The 25508-nt window shown below is 41.0% G+C and overlaps 1 protein-coding gene across 1 annotated transcript in view; it reads right to left on the minus strand.

Moving 5' to 3' along the window:
* KCNB2 (potassium voltage-gated channel subfamily B member 2) overlaps nt 1-23864 on the minus strand; it is a 403794-nt gene extending 379930 nt beyond the window's left edge. Inside the window, exon 1 of the mRNA XM_082363415.1 lies at nt 23133-23864. The gene's annotated coding sequence lies outside the window, so the exon portion shown is untranslated. The remainder of the gene's footprint in view (nt 1-23132) is intronic.
* Nucleotides 23865-25508: the final 1644 nt, after the last annotated feature.

Raw genomic sequence — 25508 nt, forward strand, 5'->3', positions numbered from 1 at the left:
GAGCTGTAACTAGTGTTCAGAGTTAATCAGCCTTTCAGAATAGTCGTAGAACACAAGTGGTCACGATTGTAAGCCTGTAATTCAGGTCAAGCCCTGCTCAGCAGTGCCTTAGAAACGCGCTGAGCCTTTCTGTCTACCTGCCTGCCCGTCCGCCCACCCTCGTTCCTGCTCTCTCTTCCTCTGTATTTTTTCTCTCTCATTTTCCCATCTCTATTTCCCCACCCCCAACTTATCTCTCTTCGGTTCGTCTCCCTCTCTTCCTATCCCGTTCCCTAGATCTTTCTATCCTCACAGCCTCTTAACCAACCACAAAAACAAACTCTATCTTTTCAAACTTGTACATACGTTGTGAAGTTTTCTACATCCTTAATAAGAAAACCTCCTGAGCTGAAAATACCACATTTCTCTCCAGAAGAAGCGAAAAACATCTAAACCAAGTTGCTTTTTATGGGAGGTTGTATGAGATTGCAAAAGGGGCTCTGCTCTCAGGCTCACGACCCCCGGGTCTAGTTGGGCTGCCCTCCTGCATCCCCCTCACCTTTCTGGTTGGACTTCAGTTTCTTCATGCATCAAACCATGGCATTTCCATGCCTACAATTCTTTCATTTCCTATGACACTTGGTTAATTTTTTTCCTCTCACTATGATTCTGTGGCCATTGCCACCTTTCCTCTCCAATCACCATCCTAACTTTAGATAGAAATAAACATAACATAGTGCCTCAGATTCCATGAAGACATTTTTTCATGTCTGGTTTCTTAAGAAAAGGTGGTTTTCATATTTCATTTCAAGAGCCCTTTAATATTTATGAGGGCTTGAAACAGACTGCATTCAGAATATCATAAAAGTTTCATTCATTTTATTTAGTGTTTTTAACTTTCCATTTTTAATCTGTTCCTTTCTGCCATGTTAATTTTATTTCTAGCAATGAATCTGTCCGTTTACTGTGTCTTGCCACTCTTGAGAGCTTGCAAAATTTTTGTTTTTAATTTTAGTAATTAAAGAGGATATGATGCTGTTTTCTCACGTTTAGTTTTATAAGTGAAATGTTGTCTACCATAATAATTTTATCCCATGAGAATCAATCATGTAATTCAATTTAGTGTATACGTTTAATATAAAATGTAATAATTCCATGTTTAAACTGTGGAGATGTTATACAACTGTGTAGAATTTATATACACAAATAGATATAAGCTGAACACACATTTTTATGTCAAGGGCAGAATCTCAGTGAATCTTTTCTTTGGGCTGTTTGCTGGCTTATTTCACCTCATTCAATCAATTCAAAGTCAAGCTTGCAACAGTCAGTCGACCAGTTGCAAATATACTAAACATCCCTTCATCAGTCTGTTAGAGAAAAAAAGTGACTCTTGAAACAATAAACAACAACAGGGCTTCCCTGGTGGTGCAGTGGTTGAGAGTCTGCCGGCCAATGCAGGGGACACGGGTTCAAGCCCTGGTCTGGGAAGATCCCACATGCCGCGGAGCAACTAGGCCTGTGAGCCACAATTACTGAGCCTGCGCATCTGGAGCCTGTGCTCCGCAACAAGAGGGGCCGCGATAGAGAGGGGGCCACGATAGACAGAGGCCCGCGCACCGTGATGAAGAGTGGTCCCCGCTTGCTGCAACTAGAGAAAGCCCTCGCACAGAAACGAAGAACCAACACAGCCAAATATTAATTAATAAAAAAATAAAATAAACAACAACAAACATTCTCATTTTGCACAGCTGCACCAGGCTCCACCAGCAGCGTGGAATTATGCTGCCACCCATTCAGGGCTCAACCTGACAAAACACAACTTTCTGATCATGGCATCATAATTACTGCTTGAGACTCCAGGTCTGAGGCAGGGGAGTGGGGGGGGATTTTTTTTTTTTTTTTTTACTGTAGTCTCAAAAATACTACCATTATGTCATATACTTGATACTTCCTTAGTGTAGCAAGGCAGGATAAGTCCCATGTGCGATTCTGTGAATATGAAAAGCAAATCTTTCTAAAGACCTAAGTGATGTTTACCATTTCCTTTCTGTGTTGCTGGTACGGGCTGAGCACACACTTGCAAACAAGCAGCTCCTAGACCTGTAAGTCTAAATCACTCTATGTATAGCTCTAAGGCATTTTCTTATATCTTCATGTATGGTATTAAGTAGTAAATGCATGTTTTTGGAACAGCTATATCTGTTTCAGAGAGTCGCAAAGATTATTTGCAGTAGCTATCTGGAGAGAAAGGCGCCGTAACAGTTAGCTGAAATGTAATCAGTGCTTAAAAAAAATTAGTACTCACTAAATTTTAAAAAGCACCTCCAGAATTTACTAAAGAAAAAGAATAAATTTATAACTAGTGAAAAACAAATCAGATTTATTTTAAAGTAAGGTCCTGGAAACCTTCAGCTATCCTAAGAAATTCAACAAACCTACTGAAGTACTTTAGAACTTGGCCAGAAATACTAATGAATTTATACTGTTTATTGTTTTTTTAATACGTCAAGTTCTAGTAATAACTGAAACACTGTCTTTGTCCTCAGAAAAGTGGAAGTAGCATTTCTTTTCTGCAATCAAAGGCTGCTAACATCAATAGGTTCCTCGATTTTAGCATAACTATTTACTCCTTAGTTTAAAAAAAAATCCAGGACTTTTATCCTTGGTATACCCGATGCTTTTTTTAGATACACTCAAACAAAATCCTAAAAGCTTTCCTTTCAGTGGTCAAAGGAAGCATTGTGTTGCAGTAAGAAGGAGAAAAGACAAGTAATAAGTAGAATATGTAATATGAGCATCTTTCCATATCATCAATGTCTCCAACTAACCAAATTTATAAATAAACTATTTTATTTAGACACATAATATGAATTTTCTTCACCAGAAGAGAGAACTATTTAAAGAATTAGCTCCTATATATACATTTGCTATAATTAGAGAGTAAAACACTAGGTTTGCCTTTAGAAAAATGGCCTTTTATAAGACATAGCTCATGAAAAATCCTTCTCTATGCTGAAAAACATAATACTAATGTTATATTGCATCTTAGACCTTTTATAAACTGCAAGGTATAGTTGTGGCTTAAAATTTTCAGTCTGTTTCAAAACCCACCAAAAAAGGCTCAGACTTCATATGAGCATTCAGCCATTCAGCTGGTGGAAGATTTTCTATCATGACGGTAAAAGTGCCCTTTATGTTGGGGCCCAAGACATGTTCTTTTAAATGTCTCCTTTTGCAGAAGTCTTCCCAGAGTCACAGTGTAGTGCAGGGGATGAATAAAGATGAAAGGCGATGAGAAAAATAAAAGAGGCAACAAACAGAGAAACTATTGGCGCCACTGAAAGGAATGGGAAATGAGGCTGGGCCACCCTGTAATATCCTGATAAAAGAAATCACAAACTTCAGTCGCTACCTGGGGTTCTCTGTGAATGATACAACCTTCTATTTGGGTGACTGACTTCAATTTCATATTCCATCTCGGTGTGTGGCATAAGTTAGATTTAGCCTCTATGAAACCAAGTAAAAAAAATGTTCATGAAGCTTGGATAGGATTTGAACATTTTTTTTAAGGTTTCTTCCAATAAAATTAAATTTTAGATCATGCAATGGTTGGTCTGGAATGTTTAGCAGTAAGATTCTTGCCAAGGGATGTTTCTCAATTGGGCTCTGTTTCATAGTAAAAATACACTTTTCAACTACATTCTGGTCCCTTACTTCTCCACAACCAAACACACTGTAGGCAATGGAGCTTTTATTAAAAGCTCCAATACTGAGTCAGATTTGAGGTTACTTTCTATGACTTAAACGTATACCGTGCTTTAGATACCCCCATGTTTGGAGATGGGAATCAGAGTATGTGGCAGAAGGGAGCTTGGATATGATCTGGTCCAATTTCCCTATTTACAGCTTTCAAAACTGAGATTCAACAAGGTCACGTGACTTGGCTGACCTCTCTCTGGTAGTTGCTGAACTTGGACCAGAACCCAGATCTGCAGATGCCTACGTAAGTCTCTTTCCATTACACCCCAGCTCGTTATTCTTTGCTTTTCACCTTCTAGTGGAAGTTTTAAAAACCTTTTGTTTCTTTGTCTACACCCATGTCAAAACACTGGACTCAAATGACACTAAGTTGAGGCGTGTTATCTCTTCTACATAGCTCGTTTCTTTAGAGGGTAATCACTGCAGTTAGGCAACTAGACTGTTTTCTTCTGAAGACAGATGCACTTCACAGAATCGTTCTTCCCTTGGCTTTGCTTCCCTAGGGCCGGTGTTTAGGATAACTACCTCCTTCGGCTCTGGACCCCTGCAGTCGGTTCTGCACGCTGCAGCCCTAACAGTGGCAGATCCGGGCCATCTCTAGTAGAACACGCTTCCATGCTTCTAGTCTCAGGATAGACACAGAACAATACAAAGACTGCAAGGTCTGTCCTCTACTTATCTCTGCGGTTCAGTACCTTCCTCCCTCTCCCTGTGTCTCTGTTCTAACTTTTGCTTTCATTTCTTTACACGTGCCATTCGCCTTCTGCGACAGGGAATTTGCACATCTTCTATTTTCTACCCCCGTCCCCTTCAGATATTAACTCAAGGATCACATCTTAGTCAATACCACCTGACTTCCTTGAATATACAGTCATCCTCCTATTCTAAGAACTTATATATAATCAGGTACCTTTACCTGGAGCACTTCACAACAGGAGTTTTAAGTTTGTTGGGATGAGTATTTTGATTATTTGATTAATACCTATCCTCTCCACTAAACCAAGTTCCTTGTGGGCAGGATCAAGTCTGATTTTATTTATCATTGTATCCCAGGTGCCTGGCATACAGTAGACACATAATAAATATTATGTGAATGAAAAAGTCAATAATCACTTTATTTAACATTTATTTAACAATCATTTTCCTCTCCTTGCAGCTACCTCATATTACCTGCCACTCCCCAAACCCAACATGACTTTCATGTATGAAAAGCTCTTCTCCAAATTCTCCATCTGATAAACTCTTACTCGTTATTCAAGGTCAAGAACAAATATCTTGTTTAGGGAGAATTCATCTCTTCTGCCATGCTGGGTTAAAAGTTTGTTTTATTTTAATGCTTTTCTCATTGTATCATAACTATTCACTTAGAATTCTGTCTTATCCATTCATTTAGCAAATATTTATGAACCTTTACTCTGCTTGAGGTGACACCATGGAACTTATATTCTAGTGGAGGTAGATAAACATGCTACAGACAAACATACAGAAGCAGCTAACTACAAAGCTGATAAAAGCTGCAAAAGAGAAGAAGAAGGTGCCATGTGAGCTTTAAATGAAAATACCTTCTTGGCTGTGAGTTCTTAAAAGTGATGAACATCGCTCATCCATATTTGTATCTTTGGGATGCAAGTGCTTACCAAACGTTTGTGGACTACCCAAAAGAATGAATGAATGAGTGACTAATGAATTTCAAAGCACTACTATCCTTTTTTCAGCCACAAGTTTTGGCTAACATCATCCAATACCAGTTAATCATGGTGATTTCCAATTTGTTTAGACGTTCTACCGGCCCTTATTTGCTTATTTTAATAAGGCCTGGGCTCAAAATAAGAGCTAGATTTTCTGGAGCTATGTAAGGAACAAGTGATAAACAAGTAAGACTCTCTAATAATTACTGCTGCCCCAAAGTGGAATTTGCTTCCTCAAGGCACTCCTGGGCCTGGTAATATTCAGGCAGACCCCAGGTGACCGCCTGTTCTACTGAGAAATGGACAAGACTGTCTCCAAGGTACCTTCTATCTCTGAAATTTCTTGGTTCTATGAGATTTCTGTGTGACCTCATCTACATATTCCACTGGATAGATGAAGAACAAGAAAAAAGTTCACTCTTGTCCATTTCTTAAGTTTAAAATTTGGCAAAAGTGAATTTTCAATTCCTCAGCTTATACTCACTCCTAGGAAAAGTATTCGAGCCAGAAAAGCCATTATGATAGAATTGCTACTAATAAAAGGACAAAGAAAAGAAAAGAAAGTATCAAAGTTAGAGTCTAAACTTTTTTTCAAAAGATGAGCTTATACCCTTCAATGATGATCTTTTCTCTTTCTAAGTGATATAAAATATTGTCATGTGAAGACTATAAGAGGGGGGCAAAGGTTAATCAAAGGAATGAGCCTACAGTAATGGAAATACAAGCAGAGCAGTATTTGGATTGGGAAAATAAGGTGAAAGGCAGAAACTTTCCCAATGTATTCAAATCACAATGTATAGGTGACCATATCTTTAGACTCAGAGCAGACGACTGTGCAAACTCACTTTAGGATCCTCAGTGTAGCCACATCCATTGGTACCCTTCCCTCTTTTCCTGACTGTGCATATTCAAAATGATGTGTTCTAGTTTCCAGCATGAAAAAAAAAACCAATTTCTAACAAATCAATGGTATCCTTCATTAATGGATCTAATTTTAAAAATAAGAACGTGTCACAAGTAATTTTATGCTTGATTTTTTTCCCCCTGTGCATTAAGTAGAAAAGGGAAGAGGTTCACTGAACTATAAACATCCATCGCCATATCCCTTATATGAATAATGTTTTCCATCTGCCCTTGTCATCAGTGAGGATCATTAAACAGCATTTATTAAGCACCCATCTGTGTATGGCACTTTATAAATATTCCTCCCCAGGCCCCTGCCCACTTTCTCAATCTACCATGTGTCTCTGTTGTAGAAAATGCTAGGGAGCTACAAGGATAATAAATAATTAATGGTAAGAATGTTAAGGCAGATGGACGAGACGACCTACTAGCATCTATGAATCTTAGGATGCTAAATTTACTGCTAATAATATAATTTAGCACAATTTGATAAGAAAATATCAAAGCATTTGATGACAAAGAAAATCAGCTCATTATATTCCACCAACAATTTCTAAAATAAAAATGTGAAAATTAGGGACCACAGATGGACTGACTGAAGCCCTGAGTTCATGTGATTTGTACCAGATGATACAGTCTTGAAATAAATAATGTGAAACACAGTGTGGAAAAATCATAAAAATTATGGTTGCAACAGTATAATAGGGAAAGTGACCTGAGCCAAGGGTGGATATATTCAGAAATAAGGGCAAGCCATTGTTTTCATTGAAAGAAGCAGTGTGGTTAAGGATGGTGAAATTATGGATTTTCCCCCGCTTTTCAGTTCTTCTTTAATGTTATTCTATTCTTTTTTTCTTAAAGAAAAAAAACTAATTATATTGGTTTTAGTGATGGTGATATTCAAAACATTCTTTTTCACCTTTGCAAGGCTTATGTAGTCAGGATTATAATAAAATAGGAAGTCAGTGTAAAATAGCAATAGCTATGGGTTTCAGATTTGCCATTTGGATTTTGTTTCAGCTTAAGATCAAAATGTCCATAAGTAGAAATTGTATTTCCTAGAAGGTAGGGATATTCTTGGACTTGTAGCTGAAGGACAGCCAAAGTTATGATCTCATTTGCTTTGTGACTTTGGTTAATAATTATCATTTTTATCACTTTCCACATATTGAGTGATTATTATATGCAGCCACTGTACTTATTCCACTTAATTCTCATAATGAGAATTCTCATTAATTCTCAATCACCTTGGGGTGGGTATTATCATCTTTGATTTACAGATAAAGAAATTGAGGTTCAGAAAGGTAAGTGCCTTGCTCAAGATGACATAACCAGTACGTGCTCATTCCAGGATACCAGTGAAGCAATATCTTAACTCAAAGCCCATGTTCTTAACCTTCTAAGACCCTGGGGATTCTCCTTGAATGGCATGATTCTGGATGCCTTAGAACGATAAATAAATAGAAATATGAGACCAATATTGAGCAATCTTTTTAGCATGATAGAGAAGGAAAGAATGAAATAATTTTTCAAATAATTCCTGTAACACTATGTCTATCCCTTGGCCTAGACAGGTGGCATGTATAAAATATATTAAATGGAATAATTTTCTTTTGGATAGAGATGGTAGGGTTGGCAACTGTTTCTGCAGTTCTAAATTTTCAAAACTAAACATAAATTTTAGTGTGTGGCTTTCAAAAGTAATGCTACTAGCTGTAGTATTTGAGATCTACAGTCAAGATAGATGCTTTAAAAATATTTTTTAAATGTTAAACATATAAAATTCAGTCTTTGGAAGGGCAACACTGGTAGGTTTAAATGATCTTCCCAGGGTCCATTCCACATCAGGATGAGAAGCCAAGTCTCTTGTTCCTGAATCCATATTCTTTCCACTAGACCTTGCTACCTCAGGGCTTCAGAAATAAACATAAAATTAGAATGATGGAAGAGAAAAAATGTGAAGCAGGAGCCATCTAGCTATTTCACACCCAGTTAAACCTATAAATACTGATGAGTTGAACCTAATTATTAATGATTCCTGACTACCACATAAATCTGTAATTTCTACTATTCCAATAATGGTCTGAATGGAAAGAGATCGTAAGCTGTAAATAACACATACTGACTTAGATCCATGATTCCTTTCTCATTACCCTCCTTCCTTCCAAAACAATGTGTTACTTGGCTATTAGTATATATTGAGTGCAGGGGGTACAAAATTGGGTAAAGGCACCCTTGCTCTCAAGGAACCCATAGGATTACTGCAACGAATATTACAGAAAATTTTGGATTTGTGCTTTTAGCATGTGTTGTGTAGGCTCAGGCAATACTGTGTACTTAAATATTTATTTGACACCTAATTAAAGCTTCCTACCTGATTTAAACATACTGATGTAAAGGAAGAGAGAGGTAATGAAGATGTCTTAATTCATGGGGCTTTGTAGAATACAATCTTCATTTATTGTATGGGAGCTATAGCCTTAGTCACCATTTGGAATATCGAAAGCTCTTTGAGGTCTTAAATAAATTAATGAATTTGATGAATTATTTAATTAATTCATTATTTAATTAATTCATTCAACAATATTTACTGAGTATCTATTACATCTATTACATATCAAGCACTGTGTTCCAAATGCCATAAAATGCCCCAAACCCTTACTATAATGTTCTACTTTAGCTGTGTGTATATATATATATATATATATATATATATATATATATATATATATATATATATATATATATATATATATATACATATACACACATGATTACAAACTATGTTTATTATGCTGGAAACCAAGTATTTTGCTGGGCCTGAATGAAACCAGAAGTCAAGTTAAAGAAGTAGCCTTTTAGTAGCTTCTAAGCTTTCTACATGCACTCCTTCTATAAAGCCTAATGAAAATGCTCTCCTTAGAATTAGAAAAGACTAGGATTCCAAATTTAAAATGACATTTATCTCAAAAGTAAATTAATATTTAATGATAGTCTGATTAATAATTGTGATTTTATGAACTGGAGACATTTAGCATGAAAGCCCCTAGACACATTTGTTCTATACAGACTAGGGAAAAGGGCTAAAGATGGACCATCTCTTTTCAAATGTTACTTTTCTGTTATGTTTCAGAATTTTTCCTTCTAAACACCATTTTCTCATCCTGGTATTAGCTTACTGGAAAGCTTTTCTTTTGTGAAAAGCAGAATAAGGATTCAAGAGCTCCAGTCCCATGAGGACTTTCAAAGGATTAAGAGCAACTATAATGTTATCTAGGTGATAGCTGTGAAAAACAAAAAAACAGTACAATGCTTCAGCTTACTTTTTTTACATATTAAATACTGAAATCATTATATCTGATAAATCTCCAAAAATGTATTAATTGGCCTGTCAAGAGCTATCATCATTTCAGATTTTTTTTTTCCGATGAATTGAACTGTTCTTTGGCTGGTTTTTGTTAATGATCTGAACTGATAAAACGGCTTTTGTAAATAGGCACAAAAGTAAAGAAATCAATATGTGAAATAAAAGGAACTTGCTAAAAGACACAGTGTCGTGTCTGTCATTTTAGAGGTTAGAAAGAAAATAAGAACAGAGTAAGGAGAAACAGAGAAAACAGGAGGGAACAAAAACAGAAAAAAAAAATCCGAGATGGGAAAAGTGGGAGTGAGAAAGCATTTAAGGTCACATTACACTGATACTTACAAAGATAAAGTTCTACCTTTGTATAACATTTTACATTTTGTACAGTTCACACAGAGAAAGAAATGCCTTCGTTAAAGAACAATTCCTACGGCTAGAAACAAGACACAGGACATTCAAATCTCTTTGCTAGGAGGTACTGGGAGATCCTCATCAGAGTCAAAATAGGCATTGGACTCCAGACATGTTAATATATGGTTAACTGGAGGCCAACACTGGTTGTAAATGGATATTTCTAGAATTTAAACCATACTGCTTTTGAAACTTAGAGTTTCCTAACTTAGAGTCTCCAGGCCTACGCTGTCTCATACGGTAGCCACCAGCCATAGATGGCTATTTAAATTTAAATTTAGAATATAATTTCTCAGTCTTACAAGTCAATTTCAAGGGTTCACTAGCTTATGTGGTTAGTGCCTACCATATTGGAGAGTACAGATAGAGAACATTTCCATCACTGCATCAAGTTCTACTGGAAATCACTGGTCTAGCCAGCCTTCCCGTGAAGTTATGAGGCTTAGTATGTTCTGAAGTAGGGATGAGAGACAAATTCTACTGGAAGCACCATGTTCTGCCTCGTGTGGATCTCATTCCACAGTCTCCATTCTTAGCAGCGGTAGCCCCTGGACCTCCGCTTACAAACTCTTCTCCATCCCAGATTCTAGGACCATCTGGCTCTCGTCAAGAAGAATGTAAGACCGTGTGAGTGCAAAATAGTGCAGGGCCGTGGCTTGGCAGTCCATCACCAGGCAGACTTGCTCTGTTCCTCCTCTGCTCAACACTGGCCAGCAGTTCTTGGTTAACTGTGTTCTTGGTGCTATTTTGTGACCTAGAACCTGAGGCAGGTCCTGGTTCCATCCGTCATTTGTGGATCCATCACTGGATCAACAAATAAACAATGAGCATCAGCTAGGTGCCTGGCGTTGCAGACATGTGATGGATAAAGCAGTGAAGGAGAAGGACAGCCCCTGCCTTTACTGAGTTGACATTCTCACACAGGAAAATGACACCTGGCAAGTAATTACCCACAATTTAAAATGAGAATTGGGGTAAGTACTGCAAAGGAGAAAACAGTGCTAGGAAAGAGAAGAATGAAGAGACCTGTCCCATTCTGGGAGCCTGAGAAGACTTCTTAGAGCAAGTGACTTCTGACCTGAGATGAGAGACACAAGCAAGAGTTAAGAAAGTGGGAGAGAGCATCCCTAACAACTACGTGTGCAGGCCTCACGGCAGGTAATCCCAGGCACCTAAGGGGAACTAAAAGAAACCCAGAAATTGTAGCAGCAAACGAGGGGCGAGTGGGCCTGAGATGACGCTGGCGGGCAGGGGCCAGGCTGACCAGAGCCTGTTATGAACAACAGCTTTACACTAGTGATGCTTTGGAAAATGAAGGAGGAATATGGTAACCCCCAAATTAAAGATTTAGGCCTTTATCCTAAGAAAAGTGGGAAGTTGTTCAAGCGTTTTAGGTAGATGAGTGATGTGATCAGATTTGCCTTTTATCAAAAAAGCAAAGGGCGGGACTTCCCTGGTGGCACAGTAGTTAAGAATCCGCCCGCCAATGCAGGGGATACGGGTTCGAGCCCTGGTCCAGGAGGATCCCACATGCCACGGAGCAACTAAGCCCATGCGCCACAACTACTGAGCCTGCGCTCTAGAGCCCACGAGCCACAACTACTGAGCCCACACGCCACAACTACTGAAGCCCGCGTGCCTAGAGCCTGTGCTCCGCAACAAGAGAAGCCACCGTAATGAGAAGCCCACTCACTGAAAGGAAGAGTAGCCCCCTCTCGCCCCACGCAGCAATGAAGACCCAACGCAGCCAAAAATAAATAAAAAATAATTTTTTAAAAAAATCACTAAAAAAAAAAAAAAAGCAAAGGGCAAATGGATTAAGAGGACAGAAGAGAAGCTAAGAGTCTGAGTAGTAAGCTTTAGTGGAAGTTGAGACAGAGGTGTTGGTAGTTTGATGATGGTAGAGGAAAGGGCGCTGTCCACTGTGCCTGAATCCCTGAGTTGATAATGTGACCATCACAGGGCTTTCCTAACACACACCTATGCCTAAACTGGTCTGAACCCCTGCTAGTTACTTAACATAGACCGCTTCCTAAACTCTAAGTCCCCCCAAACTATAGCATTTGGTCCTATGCGGCTGGATCATCTTAATCTTGCCTGCCCCACCTGCCCCTGCCTGTCTAAATCTCCAAATACTCCCTGTTCTCAGACTAGCATCCCCCTATTTGGCCAGGACTTGCCCCAGTGCTCCTTCAACCTAACATCCTGCCTACCTGGACCGCCATCTGCCATCTGTCTCCACTCACTCTAGATGCCACATTTGCCTACCTGGTTGATCTCCTTTTAGGACCAGCCTATCCTGACATTACTGAGTGTTCACTGCTAGAAGATAAAAGGAGAGAGCAGAAAAAGAACCAAATAGCTCAAGTCCTGGAGTCTGCAAGAAATAAACTAGGTGATCAGAAGCAGAGTATAAAAGTATCTCTGGGTAACAATGGCGACATAATGGCCCAACTCCCCTAGTTCAGCAAAACCACAGCCTACATGCTCTTCCTCACTCCAGAAGTGCCACCCTCACCTTTTTGTTTTCAGGAGGCTTGCCTCGGCCAATCACCTTTCTTTTCCAAATAGCTCATAAGGAAACACTGATCGTTTGAGCCAGGGCAGACGCACTGTACTTGGCCACTAGAGAGGAAACTGGGGGTTCCTATGTTTGCCTTCAGGTAGACTGTAAGCCCAGCAAGGGTAAAGACCAATTTTGTTTAACCTGGTGACCCAGAAGAGTGCTTTACATATGAAAAGTGTTTAATAAATATTTGCTAAGTGCATATCTTCAAAAAAACTGGCTACAACTTGGAGCCAACTGGATTATGAGAAAGCAACAAGCCCTCTTAGTGAAAGAACCACTGCTTTGTCTCAGAAAAAAACATCACGGACTTTTCCGCTATTCCAGGCAAATCCCCTTGTGGACCAAGTCCACTGGCACCTTGCGAAAAGATAGAGGGAAAATTTTAGATGAAGAGATGTGAGGAAGAGTCTAGAGCAAGAGAAAGGCCTAGCAAATGGCTGGTATCTGGGCCCCAGAGAGAACGGGCTGGTGAGCAAACCCCCATGGTGAGAAGTGGTAAATACATTTCTAAGAGCAGTGACATCTCACATTCAGTTAGAATTAGTTTCTTGTCTATGGTATAATTACCATCCTTCATCCCAAAGCACTCCGCCAGAGTCTGTAATCTACAAGAGCCTTATACCAGGGATGATTTAGAGAATGAAGGAAAATGTGTGGTAGTCCCAGAAGTCTAGGTCAAGAGCCAAAGACAGGACAGGAGTGAGATGGGGGAGATGCCATCAATAGTGTGGATTAACTAGTGAGTGAAGGCAGTTCAAACCCTTTCCCCCTAATTTATTCTGGAGGAAGAGGACGGTAGCAGGGAACAGGTCATTGTCTACCTAAACTTAGGTTTCAATTTTGTAAGAAAGAGCTGGCACTGAGACGTTCTGGGGACGCTGGGATGACATTTCCCAGCCCCCCTGCATGTAGGTGCGCCATCTGACTAGTTGTCATCAGCGGACCATAAACAGAAGTGTTGCTGTCACACATGAGCCAGGAGGTTTAAGAAGTCGATGTCTTTTCAATGCTCACTGTTGCTCTCTCTCTCCATTGGACTGTTACGTGGGTGAGAAATAAACATTTATTATGTTTAGCCACTAATAGTTTAGTTCATTACAGCAGCTAGCATCATCCTAACTTATTCTGAAACTGATACCTTGAAGTGGGTGCTGCCTGAACAAAACTTTGATTGTGTGCTGTTGGCCATTGCTGAGGAAAAAACGACCAGAGACCTGGAACCCTGTTATGCCCTGGTAAAACTGTGATAACTTAGAGGGCAGGTCTACAGCTCTAGAGGAAATGGTTGGAAAGAGCCAGAATGCTAGTTTGTGATGGTTACTCCTCACTGCCTATATCAAGGTATTACAAGATAATGGATGAACTTATGAAATAATTGGCTAGTTTGAGAACAGAAATAAGGGCAAATAGCCAAACTCTAGAAATATAAGACTACAAAGCTGGAACAAACCCCTGCTTCGGGGACTCTAAAGGTGAGGAATGACACTGAAAATGGCTTTGAATAACAAATGTCCATTAAGACTTCCCAGTTAGAAAAGGGACTCAGCCTTGCAGCAAAGATCTGATTAATGAAGTTACCTGACCACCCAAGCCTATTATTTCAGATGACCCCAAAATAACCACTTGAGACACAGGTGGTTGAGACATGAGCAAAGAAATGAGGAAGGTTCAAGAATTATAAATAGGAAAGAACTTACATGGTAGGTAGTGGTGTAACTGACAGCAAATAGATAAGAAACCTATGAAGATTTTGAGGGAATTGTATTGTCAAAGAAACTAGGAGCCTAATTTCTAGCGACGATAAAACAACCTCGGGGCTTCCCTGGTGGCGCAGTGGTTAAGAACCCGCCTGCCAATGCAAGGGACACAGGTTCAAGCCCTGGTCTGGGAAGATCCCACATGCCTCGGAGCAACTAAGCCCGTGCACCACAACTACTGAGCCTGCGCTCTAGAGCTCACAAGCCACAACTACTGAAGCCCGTGTGCCTAGAGGCCGTGCTCCGCAACAAGAGAAGCCACCGCAATGAGAAGCCTGCACACAACTAAGAGTAGCCCTCGCTCACCGCAACTAGAGGAAACCCGTGTGCAGCAACGAAGACCCAACACAGCCAAAAATAAATAAAAAAACAAACAAACAAACAACCTCAAGGCATCCAAACTTATACCAGCAAGAAGCTGGCTGAGAAAGTAATATAACTCCCAAGAAGGATATACTTCTCAACACCCATTTTGAATGTGGCCATGGAGAGTAATGGACGAGGAAGAACCTTCCAGAAGGTGACCAGGGCTACAGAGAACAATGAACAAAGGAGTTCTTCCAAGACAGCAAAACCAGAGTCTAATAGAGGAATTCCCCCTACTGCCAGAGCAGGAGGTCTTTAGCAACGTGTAATGGGATTTCTCTCATATTATGGGCCAATGACTGCTTTATGCCTCCCATTCTTCCCTCTTCCAAATGGGAATTTTGAAGGCAATTATTCTAAACCCGACCCATCATTGTAGAACAGGAGGCCAGTAACCTGCCTTTTAAGTATAAAGGTCTCTGGACAAGGAGGGGCCATATACAGATTTAACTGGGGAGGAGGGGTTTAGCATTATTACCCATAGAACCTGGACTTTGGATGCAGTGACCAAGAAGGATTCAGGTAGTCTCCTGGGGCTGAGGTTTTCCTACATGTAGCCACAGAGGCAGAATATGATACAAACAGCTGTTTAGCAAAATCTGTGCTTCCCCTTTCATGATAGAGGAATGTTGCTAGGGAGTTGCTGACCAGCCAGAGGTTACATATTCCCCTCTATGTATTTAGATAGAGTGATGTGATCATCTCACTAACAGAATGTGAATGGCAGCAAGGTGTGTCACTTCTTGAATTGTGCCTTCTCTGTGCTCATTCTCTTCCACAGCTGCCAGCTAGATGCAAAGAACTCCAAGCCCCTAGCGTAGACTGAAAGAATCTGGGTCCCCATATCACAGCATGGAACACACACAATAGACTCTCATATGAGCCAAAAATAATCTTCTACTCTATTAATTACCGCAAAATGGAGGTTTATTACAGAAGCTCAAGTTACCTTAACTAATACAATGACCTTTGAAGAAGAAAGAGGCTTCAAGCGTGCTATGATGGGAGCTGGATGATTTGGAGACACTTGATTTACAACTGTTTGCTACAGAGTATCCAAACCCTTCTCCCCTTCTTCACCATTCCTTTTAAAGGTAAGTCCTGGACCTTATCCTACCTGTATTCCTCAACAGTCTCCCAGCTCATCTCCCAGGCATCAATCTCTTTTCCTCTTATAGTCCCCTCTTCCTCATGCTAGCTCAGAGACTGTCCCCCAGTAAAAGTGGACCGCATCACTCAACTGCAGTTGACCTCCACTGCCTGTCCTACAGGATAAAATCCAAGGGGCTTTGCAAGGCGTACAACACCTTTCACGTTTAATCCCCAAGTTCTTCTGTCTTATCTGTCATCGCTTCCCTACAACTGCCAACGTTGAGCCCCAATGAACAGCGAAGCCCTTCTGACGACACTGCTTTGCAAATGCTGTTCCCTCTGCCTAGAATGTTATCCATCTCCCTCCTTTTTAGCCTGGAGGCACCTTACTCATCTCTTAAAAATTAGCTTAGATGTCACTTCAACTGTGAAGTCTTGTCTGACACTCCCACGTAGAAAATAAAACTCTGACAGTTATGATAAGATTAGTCAGCTTTGCATATTGTGCCTACTATTACTTTGTTTCTAGTGCTTAGAAATCTAAGGGGTTGAATTTTGTTGCTGCTCATTTTATTATTCAGTCAGCCTCTAAACTTCCCTTCCAACTAAAAACTTAGAGAAGTCTGATTTTCCAAAATAGCCCAATTATGCATTAGAATTACAGTGGCTTCCTTCTGTAGGAGAATATAGCCATGATCAGTGCTGCCGAATGGGATTAATCCAGTCCTTTTGACTGAGTCTTCTAAAACTGTTAAGTATTTGGAAGGCAAGGCCCAGGGATGCAAGAAACCCTACAATGTGGGTAGAAATTCTGTGTCCTCCATTATTTTTACATTTTCATCAGACACATAAGTAAATGAAAAACTTGCTTATTATTATCTGTGACTAGATTCTAACCTTGTTGTATACAAAATATTTTTACATAGGAATGTTCTAGGAATGTAACTACCATACTGGGAACTTCACCAGGATTTGCTCACCATTTTGGAAAGTCACATCACCCACTATGACACTGCTCATGTTAACTGATTCACTAATACAACACACCCACATCTGTTTGCAACTGTAGCTGTCACACTCAATGAACATATTTACTTTGTTCTTATTTCAAAATGCCAAATATACAAAAGTGTCATTGATATTCAGTTGAATATTTTCTCTTAAGTCCAAATTCATGCATTTTAAGTAGCATGCATCTGACTGCTTTATGACATCTTTTACTGTAGTATACCTGAGCGTACACATACTGATATACTTGCAATTTTCATAAGCTGCTTTCCTTTTATTTCTTCTTTCTATTACAGATAGAGAATTTATATTGATTTTTGAAACATTACATGTATAGACAAGTTACACTATCTGTAATATCATTTCAGGAAAGTAAAAGGGATATTACAAAACACTGCTTGAGAAAAAGGGGGCATTGGGTCTGACTGAGTAGAGAATCACAGCTACATGCATCTAGGAATTCAAAGAAATCATATTTTTTTTACTCTTGGGATGCTTTTGTTAGGCAACTACTCAGCTGAACTGCCATCCTGCTCCACCAATAGCTTTTAAGACATTTTGTTATGATTTATGTGCCTACATGTGTAGGGTGTGAATGTATGATGTCTTATTCATATTTGTGTCCCCAACACCTCGCTTAGGGCTTGACACAGAGAAGCAGCTCAGTAGATACCTTAAGGATGAAATAACAAATGAGAATCCTGAGAGGTATGCAGTCCCTGGCTCTCTCCATAGAACTCTGAATCAATTATTCAACATTTTGCCTATACCAATATTATAAAGCTTTCTTCATTCTGCCTAATGTCAGTGTCGGTTACGTACAAACTCAATTTTCTCTCCTCCTTGTTGGGCCAAGCATTACTGTGTTCACCTCTGTATCCTGAAAGAACCCTGCATAGAAGCAGCAGTAAATAAGTAATATTTAAATCAAATTATTCCCCGGGAATATTGCTATACATAATGGCTGTGTTTTTAGTACTAACAGTACTGTACTTCAGGTATATTATTGATTCAAAGGGTATTTGTGGATTGGTCTGGACACCGAAGCATCATCTAAAGTACTGTTTCTATAAATGTATTACAAGTTTCAAAAAACCCAAACTTTTAAAATCAACCTTTATGCTCCAAGCCAGTTGTAGGTTGAGAGTTGTCTATAATACAATGCAACTGGGTCTATGAGACCTAACATCTGTGAGAGAAATTAAAATGTCAATCAATCATGAGGGTGTATCTAAAGATTGGATTGTATGGCATCCTGCAGGCAATACTTGGCCATTTTATCTTCCAAATTTAATGATGGTATTTTTCACATAAACAGAAGCAGTTGATATTTCGAAAGAACTTTACTTTAAATCTTATAAAAAGTTTTCTTGATGAAAAACTCAACTTATGACTTGATTTATGCTTTCATGGTTTTATTAGAGTTATTTATCACTTAGTAAAATAAATGCACTCTAGACAATATACTAGAAAGTAAACCTGTTGGGCTTCCCTGGTGGCGTAGTGGTTAAGAATCCGCCTGCCAATGCAGGGGACACGGGTTCGAGCCCTGGTCCGCGAAGATCCCACATGCCTGGAAGCAACTAAGCCCGTGCGCCACAACTACTGAGCCTGTGCTCTAGAGCCCGCGAGCCACAACTAATGAGCCCACGTGCCACAACTACTGAAGCCCGCGCGCCAAGAGCCTGTGCTCCGCAACAAGAGAAGCCACCACAGTGAGAAGCCCATGCAACACAACAAAGAGTAGCCCCCGCTCGCCGCAACCAGAGAAAGCCCACACACAGCCAAAAATAAATAAATAAAATAAATAAATTTTAAAAAATTTTAAAAAAGAAAGTAAACCTGTTAAGTGACTATATTCCAATTTCCAACAATATATTGGGGGTACATTTTACAGGAAAAAAGTGGGGACAGTGGTAAAAGAAAATTATATTGCAAAACTAATAACTTCCTTTCAATATATGAATATTTAATTCTAAAAAATAAACTTAAAATATTTATAATACTATACTTTATTCAAAATAATTCACATTTTTTTTAAAAAACCTGAAACTGAATATAAAATAAACTACCATTAGAAATTGACCAGTCAGATCATGTTTCTTGCCCAGTGTTAGTCTCTGGTACTTCCTAATGTTTTAGCATTCTTATAAAATTCCACCCATCTTTTAAAAATCAGCCTCTAAACTACCTTCTTATTTCAAATTCATAATGAAAGTTTTGGGGTTTTCTCCTATTTAAAATGAAGTCCCTATTTTTGGTCTTTTCCAAGCATTCCCTGTCATAATAACTATGGTATCCCTTAATGGGAGGATATAGCTCCAAATAAATCTAGGAGCTGAAAACATCATTTCTCATTCTGCCGGAGATCACACTTCTTAATATTTAATATCATAGTGGTTAAGTGAAGCCAGAATGCCTGGGTTCAAGCTTGACTGTATCATTTACTTCCTATGTGACTTTAGACAAGAAAAGTCTCTGTAATTTAACTTCTATGTCTATATAACAGAGTATTAGTGATAGCTGCCTCATAGGGTGGTTGTGAGAATTAAAATATTTAGCATTTTTAAAACACTTAAAAAGTGGCTGGCTCAACTATGTGTTACAATAATAATAATGAAAATAAATTTATTTTACTGACATAAATAAAATAATAATAAAAATGTTATTTATAATAATAATGCTTTAATTTAATTTAAATTTTTAAAAAGTTTAGTAAAGGTTATTATTATTATTGTTGTCTTCTAATAATTCCCCAATGCCTAGACTGTGACAAATTTTCATGATCCTCTTCCTGAATCTGCCTTAATTAATTTATTAAGTATGAAATTGTGAAATGCACGTATGTATGCAAGAGATCCCTGATTTTGAACCATACACACAATTCTTCAATCAGTTATTCAAGTTTTACTCTCTATACTGTAAAAATCCTTGGGGGGCAAGGACTAGGTCTTCTATCTCTTTTGTGTTTGTTACATTCTAATCAAGCACTCTTCTTCTTATACATAATGAGTATTAAATGAATTAATGAATAAGTTAGTGAGTGGATACATGGCATTAAATCAGACAGCACAGATAGGTACAATTCAACCTACAGGAACAGACACTTTTCCCTTAAAGATAATACAGTAGGATTTGGCTTACACAGGCCAAGGAGCGCTGAGTCTTACACTCTTGACCTTCTGCCAGACAACCTGGATTTTCGGTGAAGAGTTGGTGGGAATACATATTTTAGAAGCTCAAGGAGGAAATAAGCAATGAACAAGAATGGACTATAGGTCCAAAGTACAAAGATACTTGTAGTATATGACTAAAAATTTGACGGCTGTGCTGCTTTATAAAGTTTATTTTATCACTTCGGGAGTAACAAGGCTATAAGCTCTTACCTTAAAAAATACGCTGAACTTAAAAAATATCACATATAATGCATGTGCACTCTCCACTCCTCTGAAGCCCTTATGAAAATAATAGGCATCAGAGTTTTTTGTAAAATCCACTTGACAAATATAAGCAAACCTCAAGTAATATTACATTCTGAAGTAAATGGAAAGTCTTAACCTTATATATTTACCTTAAAATGTTCATGAGGAGATGTCCTATCAACTTTAATGATGCTTCTTATGATGCTTCTTAGGAATTAGTCTAAGGGATAGCAAATTTCAAGGAACTAATTACTTCCTTATAATTTATCAAGAAAAAATACATTAGATCAGAATGAAATTATCTTGTAGATTTCCAATTTTTTACCAGAAATTTGGTTTACTTTCATAACACACACACACATATATATGTATACATACACATATGTATATATGTGTATGTTTATAATAATAATGCTTTAATTTAAATTTTTAAACATTTTAATAAAAGTTATTATTGTTATTATTACTGTCTTCGAATAATTCCTCAATGCCTAGACTGTGACAAATTTTCATGATCCTCTTCCTGAATCTGCCTTAATTATGTGTCTATATATACTTAATATGTACATACATACACCAGTCTCTCTTTGAACACCATTTCAAAATGCCAGATATAAATTCAAGAAAAAAATTTTTCAATGCGTAAAGAATATTTTCCACAGATACACAGGCAGGTATGCAAGAAACCTGGACAGATATGCTTTTAAAGTTGCCAAGAATGTGACTGAAAGCCTACCCTGTCATTTTGTTTCGCTAGCAGTCTCACTTTTGCTACCATACTGGAAATTAGAAGGGCAAGTTCATGTTCACAGTTGCTCCAAGGCATCAACAAGGAAACTTTAAAAGCCAAACAGAAACGATTGGCTAAGGTAATAATTTTCACTAATCCCATCTGAATATTCAGCAAACACGTATGCCTGGAAAACTGAACTGTGGGATGTGGAGACAAGTGAGACTGGAAATAGTTTCAACAGATGCACGGATTGATTCTACTTAGAAAAACACAGGCGCAAAAGAAAAGAGAGAAACTAGCATTCTCAAAGTGGCAGGCAATGGAGTTATTTTCTGGAAGCAGTGTGTATATTTGTGTATGAGGGAGATTTGGGAACACTAACACGGAGAGGGCAAGGTGCAGGTTAAAAGGAGGAAGAATGCAAAGAGAACTGCCAAGTGATTCACTCCTTTCTCCAAGAGTCTGAATTGTGCCAGAAAAGGAAAAGGAGTGCATTAGACACAATTCTATTTGTGATAAACAACTGGTCTGAATCTGACAGCATGAGGGAGGGGAGTACAGTATTTGCTTGGTGGAGGCATATTAACTCTTTTAGGTGATGAAGTTTAGGTGATGAAGTTACTTTTCATTCAGTGGGGGAAAAGGTGTTTATACATTGGGTCCTCCAAATTCTCAGAACTGTAGCCAAACAAGTAATCACGTATTTATGCCTTACATTAAAAACACCACCTCTAGAAGCAATTAAATGCACAGACACATGTACAGTGCACCCAATTACTGAACTGTTTAAGTTCTGATAAATTTAAGAACCAGGAACTCTCTAGTCCAGATGTCCCTAGAGCTTATTCATGTATGACAAGTAAGCTTTATACAACTTTATATTTATTCACACACACACACACACACACCCCTCTAAAGAGTGAAATAAAGTAAAACTTTATACCTACATAATTTTTTTAATGATACCCTCTTTTTCAAAATCTTTCCTGTAAGTTATTCAGTACCGACAAGTTAGACTTTAGATTTTTGACTGGAATTTATCTTTCTCTTGTTCTATGAAATGTGATTATCTCAACTGATGTTTTTTGGTAAAAAAACCAAGAGACCTCTGTCCCACACAATACTACACATTTAAAAACAATAACAAATCCTGACATTTCCTTTGAGCTGAGCTTAAAAAATCAGATTTCCAACAGAATTCCAAAACCCATCAATGCAAAAACAGAAATGTGAAATACTATTTAAAACACTGACATTATTGCATAACTTGATTAGAAGGAATGCTGAACCTGCATGAAATGAACCCAGTGTATATCTGTGCATCCTAAATTTTTCAGTGTAATCTATTATTGTAACACTTGTGCGGTCGTAAATGATGTATACATGGCATGTCTTTGCATACTGCACACTGAAAATTTTTATGAATGAATACACAAAAATGCTCATAATTCGAGAAGATGGATGGTAGCATACTATTTTGAAAACCGTCATTAAGCCCTGGAAGCAAACGACGAGGCAAATGGTCGGTGTCTTTTGGTGCCATTCAGGGCAGTTATATTCCCAGGTCCCCTAAGCAGAGTGTGTTGGAAACAGCCATGAAGCTCTTTCCTTACAGACTCATTCTCTCTCTCAAGAACCCTGTGCTACAGAACGGAGACCGTGCGCCGCTCGCAGAACAGAATGCATGCACGTCTCTGTGTTCTGAGGACTGTTCATACATCAGAGACATCACACTCCCCGAATCCGGTCCCACAAGTGTGTGCATGTGAGTGTGGCATTTACCAACAAATGAACAGAAGGCAACAAGAGCTCATCTCCTAGAAATAACATCTCCCATCCCTTCCCAGGCAGACTGCTCGGAAGCTTTTCAGGGGCTAACACTTGAGCGCCTTCCCCACGGGGATGGAGTCTTGCATTAATAACCCTCTCAGGGCTAAGTCAGCTTTGTGTGTAAGTCCACTCGGTGCCATATGGCAGTTTCCAATTCCTTTAGCAACTCAAGTCTGGCTAGGCTGCCCGCGATGATTCATTCTTAAAGGAAGACCCCTTCGGGGAGCAGCAATGCCCCCGCCACTTACCTAGCTCCCACCGACCCCGCTCGGCAGGCGGCACGGGCTCGGGCACCACAAAGGGCTGTGGGATTCCCCGCTCCCTCCGGGGCTCCTCTCCCCGCGACGGTGCCCTTCGCCAATGATGTGTCGCTGGAAATCCCCCTCCCCTCCACGGAGAGGAGGGTCTCCCCGGCTGGCTGGAGCTCCTGGCGTTTTTTGGTTTTTTGTTTTTTTTTTTTTTGGTTTTTTTTTTTTTCACCCCTCTCTTTACATCCCTGACTCTGGTTCACGGTCTCTAGTAGGAAGGCTCAAAGGAGAGGCGGCGGGAGGAAGCTAAGGCATCCTTAAAAAGAACAATAATCTTCATCGATCTTCACCCCCTTCCCCTCGCGGGCCCCCATCCCCCTGCCGCCGCCGCCGCCGCCCAGACAAGAGAGGGCTGGGATAGAAAAGGAAAAATCGAGCGGGGCTGAGCTCGCCGCGCGGAAGGAGCCGGGAAGGCGAGCCGCGCCAGCCGGGGAGTTGCCGCTCGCTCGGGTTGCCCTCGGCGCGGCGGCGGCGGCGGCCGGCGGGGGCGGAGGGCGGTGGGTGCTTGGTGGGTGTGTGTCTGTGGCGGAGCCGGGGAGAGGCTGGGCGCGGGAGGCGAGGCGGGGCGCTCGGGGGCGCCGGCTTGGGCGCGCACACCGGCCCGCGGCCACCCCGCCTCGCGCTCCGCCTCCTCCCGCGCTCCGCGCACCCGCGGGCTGGAGCGACAGCCGCCGCCGCCGCCGCCTCCTTCTCTTCCTGTTCCTGGGCGCTAGCAGCTCTCGAGGTGGGCGGCGGCCGGCCGGGCACCGCCGGGGACGCCCGGGCTCGGCCTGGCGGCGCGGGAGCCGTACGCTCGAGCGGAGACAGCGCCCCGGGGCCCGGGGCGCGGGCGAGAGGGCACCGCCCACACCTTGGCGGGCGCCTCCCACTCCTCCCGCGCGCCCGCCGCTCCCCGCGGCCCGGGCCCGGCTGCACACCCACCTGCTTCCCTCGGCGGCTGCCGCTCTGCGGAGCGGGAGGGTCCGCGGCCCCGCGGGCGCCGCTGACAGGGCGACGGGGAAAGCCCGGGGCGCCCCGCCGGGATGCGCTCGGGCGGCTTCGCGGGATTCCCTGGGCCCTTCTGCTCTCGGCTGCTAGGTTCTCCCCCCGCCCGCCCCACACGCCCCTGACCCTGACCCGCAGCTCGACCTGGGGAACTGGGGCGAGGAGAGACCGCTCCTGAGTGATGGGGCCCGGAGTATCCTCCCGGGGAAAGAGCGCGGGGATAACTAGGAGAGCAGAGAGGATCTGACTTTCCCCCGAGCACCTCCAGCTTCGCTTAGGGGCTGTCGTCAGCCCCCAAACCTCGCTTTCCTGGGTTTGGAGGAAAAGCCGCTTGGTCGGTGGCAGCCGTAACTCTAGCTTCCCACGGGGGCGCTATTCATACTCTGGCTTCCTTTCTTTGGCCTGTTCTCCCTGTCATCTAGAGAACTGTGCCAAGTTCCTCCTTGGAGAGGCCACCGAAGGGACACCCAGAACTTTCCCTACCTTCATGTCGAGGTAAAGACGGGATGAACTTGAATAATAACATCACTGGGCTCTCTGGGTTGCCGACCCATGGGCTCCTCACCAGGCACGAGATAGAGACGGCCTGCACAGTTACAGGAAACAAAGTAGCCTGAAACACCCTTTTAAAAAGAATGCAGGCCGTGACAGTGTATTTAGAGTGGGGACTCCCTTCTGAGTTTCTTTAGGCCAAGAAAGATGGCTACTGAAGAAGGTCCAACACACTCAGGTTTAAACGTATCTCACTTAATCCTTGCTTCTCTTTTAGCCCTGACGTACACCGGGAAGTTCCATCATCTAGGGTTCTCTACACTTTGACTTCCCACATCTCCACGGGCCTTACCTTGGGCTGGGTGGTTTTTTCGAGGTGCCAGATATTGGGCAGGATGTTTAGTATAGATGTTGGCTCTTCCGACGCCATCGCCCTCCGCCCGGGACCTATCCTGGTCCTTTGCTGTTTTCCAGGCTTCTCAAGTACGAACACTAGGAAAAGGAAGAGGACTCCCAGATCCTCAGACCTTTATCCCCAACCCTGACCTGTTCCCAAGCTTCAGCTCCAAATTTCCAGGGACCTGCCGGATGTCCATTACTACGCCTCCAGTCTTTCCAGCCTCCCATACACACTTCCTGCAGATTACTCTTTCGTAGCCACAACCCTGACGTTATCATTCCCTGCTCACAAATGTTCTCTGGCTTCCCCATTCCCTGCCAGACAGTGTCTGCACACTTCTATGCCATTGCACGCCGCTGGAGTCTCTTCTGGGGTGCTCCTTTCCCAGTTTCAGGTCCAAATCATCCCAGTATTTCACGGTCCACGTTAAACTCCGCCTC

The sequence above is a fragment of the Balaenoptera borealis genome (assembly GCF_965194805.1).
Source record: "Balaenoptera borealis genome assembly, chromosome: 17".
Classification (NCBI taxonomy): Eukaryota; Metazoa; Chordata; class Mammalia; order Artiodactyla; family Balaenopteridae; genus Balaenoptera; species Balaenoptera borealis.